This window comes from Montipora capricornis, chromosome 6, assembly GCF_036669925.1.
Source record: "Montipora capricornis isolate CH-2021 chromosome 6, ASM3666992v2, whole genome shotgun sequence".
Classification (NCBI taxonomy): domain Eukaryota; kingdom Metazoa; phylum Cnidaria; class Anthozoa; order Scleractinia; family Acroporidae; genus Montipora; species Montipora capricornis.
Window position 1 is genome coordinate 24277171 of NC_090888.1, and position 4775 is coordinate 24281945.

Sequence of the window (4775 nt, forward strand, 5' to 3'; positions counted from 1 at the left end):
GATGATTGCGTCTGACCAAGCACTAATACAATAATCCAAAGTAAAACCCTTAAATGGTGCAAATCTCCATCTCATCCTTTATTCGCTTGTGATTGTTTGCGTTGGTACAGGCAGAAGGCCCGGAGAAGTGGTTTAACAGCCAAGAGAATCATGAAAGCAATAAAGTTACCTTAGCCTTTTCGTGATCCAGATCTTTTCCAATGGTAGCAAGAAGCGTGCACAAGCATTCGAATGATTCCTCATTTTCACTTTTCAGCAGCTTCGCAACACAATGATGCATGATACTCTCTGTCAGCATCTGTAAAATTCAATTTCACTTGTTTGCGCGCTAACCCGTTCGCACTCCCCATGTTGCTTATGTAAATAAAAGAAGCTTTATTTTCAAAATAAAATTTTGTCTTTGAAGTAACCAAGACATAATTCGGTGATTAAAATAACGGGAAGTTATGTTTTAAGATGACGTTCTTGGTGCCGTCACCGTTGTCGTTGCTTGAGCTCCCTAATATAATCACTTCCCGACTATTCCAAGCCTTTTAACCTGACAATTGTGTCGCAGTCTCTCAAGAATGAAACCAATATGAGTCATGTTTTATTTAGGGGGGGGGGGGGGGGGTTTGAAAATTTCTCTCCAAGTGCTGACATCATAAAACCTCAAATTTGGTTATTTTACAGTGTTGTTTTGCTGACAACGGCGAAGAAATGGACAGAAACGCACATGAAGGGCGTGCAAAGCACAAGCACAAAAAAAGGAAAATTTCCTTTTCGTGTGCTTGTGTTTATGCTTATTTTACTCCCGTTCCCACAAGATTTTTCTCATGCTTATGCTTATCGCGCAAGTGGGAACTAGGCTTGAAGGAAAATTCTCGACTTCTCATCAGATTGTATCTTATAGGGAGAGACTTGGGCATGAGAAGATCCTTCTTCATTGGCTGGAAAGATTACTGCAAGCCATACAATCTATCCGTGCTTTGGCACCGGCGAGTTTTTTTGAGTTTCTTCTCAGAAATGCTTACTCCACGGATCAGAATATCACCATTCACTGTGAAGGCAAAGAACTTCGGTAGGTTAATGCTGTGAGGGATGGACGAGAAGGACATTGGTCTTCTCGTGACAGTTACACGATGTACATAGATTAGAAGGTCACCAACGTAATATTCCCATGCACCGGTCTCAAGTATTTTGTAAAGCGCTGACCAACAGTGTTTAATTCAAAGCACCCATTCCGAATAGCGCTGGTCAACAAGTATTGAAGTGTAACACCTATTTTAAACCGGTTAGCTTTAAGGACGGTGCCTACTAATTAAAGATATTTTTGCCCTGGTTAGTGATTATGCACGAAATGTCGATCTTAACAAGTGTTATTGAAATCCAAAAAGAAAATTGGGGTTAACCACGCATTTTTCAAAGATAATTGATGAATAATATTTGTAAAAAGCTTTATACTACAAAGCAATGTATGGCGTTCCTTCTTAAACTGAAGCTTCATTATCTCTCAAAAATGCATGGTTACCCCCAATTTTCTTTTTGGATACCAAGAGTACTTACTAAGATGTACTTTCTCCGGATAGTTTTAAACCTCGCAAAAGTATCCCTGTATTAGTAAGCATCACCGATAGGAAATCCGAGTATCTCGAGATGCGCAGAACGTATGCGCAATAACAATAGTAGGCACCGTCCTTAAGAAAAAAAGTTATTTATCTAAATATGATGAAAACTCGCAATTGCTCATCGGCTGGCTCATCCCGGGAACATGGTCGCGCTTGAGGCTTTTGTCTCAATTCTGACTACACTACAATGAGCTTCGAGTGACAGTTCTTTAGAATGTGACAATCAGCCGTACAAATGCAAGACAATCCTACTAGAATGTTGAAAGTAAGTACATAGGGAGACTGACTGACCTACTACGATTCTCAGTTGAGTATGACACTAGGGAATTTTGGTGACAGCCGAAAATTCAGCGTCAAAGTTACCATGTTGGGCCTTGACGTCACGAGCGATGAGCCCGCCAAAATCTACAAATGGTAACGGTTAAAGTCACACTGGCGACCGTTACCAATTAAATGACGTTAAATCCCGAGAAGTTACCCTTAGAAACCAAGCAAGTTGTCCTTGACAACATGGTAGCTTTAACGCTGAAACTTTGTTACCAAACTTCCCTAGTGTCATAGTCAACTAAGAATCGTAGTAGTATGACCTAAATCCCCCGCCAAAACTGTTAAAAACCCTTAACTAGTCCCGTAACACCCCGCGAGCGTCTCCATCGTGCCGTCAGAATATCAATTTCTGACTAATTCATTCAGTCATTCAAACGTCAGAAATTACATTTTCTAGAGCCCGTTTCCCATAAGTGCAGAAACTTTTTTGGCCCTTATTATTTAAAGCCCTTTGTATCTTTGTGCCAGCTTTTTCTGCGTTATTTTGAAAGTATGTCGTAATACCAGCTTCTTGGAAGCCTAGTTGCGATTCGAAGCTTTACAAAATGATAGCTTTTCGTTCTAATAGAAGTCAAACAGGTCCCTTATTTGTCAAGGACTCTGAAATGTTAGGAGCAGAGTAAAGATACTGGAGGAAACAAAACCAACTCACTGAGAAGCTTATCATTCGTCTTTCACTGAATTTTCATCTGTGTTATTTGTGCTCTGATTTGGTCAACTTTCTTAGCATCCTTCTGCTGTAAATGGAAGCTACTTAGAGGCAAGTAAGATTAAACTGAAAATTTCATAAGTTCGATCCTGTTTTTCTTAGTTATAACAGACACCAGAGAATGGAGGCACTTCAAGAGAAAAACTGAGACTCGATCAGGTAATATCTTAATGCTAATATGCCTCTGTTATGTCCATCTGTACAAGAAAGGTTGGAGTCAAAGTAGACCCTCTTGACTTCCCAATGCGATACTTATTCAAGACTTGTGCTTATTGAGGTTTTGCAGGGCAGCCATGTTGCATGGCAGGAACAATAGATTCTTTTTCTTTTGGGAACAAATGTTCTTTCTAATGCAAAACATTTTCATTGTTCCTGCCATGCAACATGGCTGCCGTGCAAAACCTCTATTTCATACTATTTGCTTGGGGATGAAGCTAGGCAGTGACAAAATCAACGAAGAGACTTACTAAGCTACGAAAGTTTCGAACCAAAAAAAAAAAAGAAAGAAACTCTTATGGACCGAAATAAACTTTTTGAGTTTCTTTTCTGCATTTTGACGCTCTCACTCTTCGTACGTGCCCCGCTCATCTCCAAAACCGGTCCTTGCTCTTGAGAGCTTCTACACTTGTTTTGTGGAGGTCGGCATGCACGAATTTACTTCTTTTGTGTTGTTGGCATCCGCAAAGAGACTTCATTCGTGTTCTGGCTATTTTAACCCTTTCACACTCTAGTCGTCCCCCATTGACGAGAAAAATCGTCTTGTATTAGACAGAGTAAAATCTGTTAAGTGTCACTTTTGGGAGTAGTCTCCTCCACAGCCGTTATTCGGGTGTCACACAACACTTGCGTGACATCCAAAAAAGAGCTGCGAAGGAGACTGTCTTGGGGAGAGAAGGGATATAAAACTTGCATACCACGGAGTATGAAGCGGGGAAAATAACAAGCATCCAGAAAGATTCCATCGTATCTGACATCTGATATTCATAGTTCAGTTTTTAATAACACCTCTTACGAATAAAAGTTCTTGTTCAAAAACCTTTTTTTTCATATAATTACAGTGCAACGCGCCTTACCGTGGCCACCTAACAAAGGTTTTTACAAATTGTCCGAGAATCAGGATTTGTGAATTTGATTTACAGTCACGCCAGTACACGTAGTTGTCAAATGTGAAAGTTTGTTGCGTGGCCATGGTAAGGCGCGTTGCACTGTAATTATATGAAAAAAAAGGTTTTTTTTAACAAGAGCTTTTATTCGTAAGAGGTGTTATTAAAAACTGAACTATTGATATCAGATGTCCAGCATTTTCATCGGCTCGCAGGACACAGGCTATCAGTTCATATACCTGCTGCACCTAATATGGTCAAGGAACTCGTCAGCAATAAAACGAGCGAAAAACATTTTTGCAGCTCTGAGAAAAAACGGCGGACAAAAGCCGTGTTGAACCGGTATTAACCGAGGCACAAATAGATGCATTAGTGGACAATGTCGTTGAGCCTGGAGATTTTTATGAAACAATCATTCTACTGGGGCTTGCTGGATATAAAATGATATTTATCACTTCATATTCAGCGCGCCCTCGTGCAACACGTGTTAAGTATTAGGGCTCCAGCAATGAAAACGTCACCTCAAAAGATAACTGCGTTATCTAAGGTGTTTCACGATTATTCTGTCATGTTCATGTTTTACAAATATGGCGAAACATTTATGACTGACTACATTGGTACGAACGGTTGTCAAGTAAAGGAAAACTCAAAAGAACGAAGTATTCATTGTTGTGGAAACCTCAAATTTGGTCATATCACGTTGCCGTTCTGCAGAGCACGGAAAAGATATTAGGGACTGGGATTTAGCATCGCGTTCGTCAGGCTAGAATTTGCGTTTCGTGAAAAGTCAAAGAAACTTGTTTGATTTTAGGTCAATTCCTTTCTGTGACACACAGATATTCAGCATTTTCTCAAAACAGAGAGACAAGAATAAGAGAAATTTCACCCTTTTACTACAAGTAGCAAACAGCCTGTCTTTTGCTGTCTGCTGTACCTGTTACAGGTTGAATTTGATTTCAGGCCAAAATAATTTTAACCGAGGTTGATTTGTAATTTCTTTATGCCTGGTATTCATTATCATAAATAGAG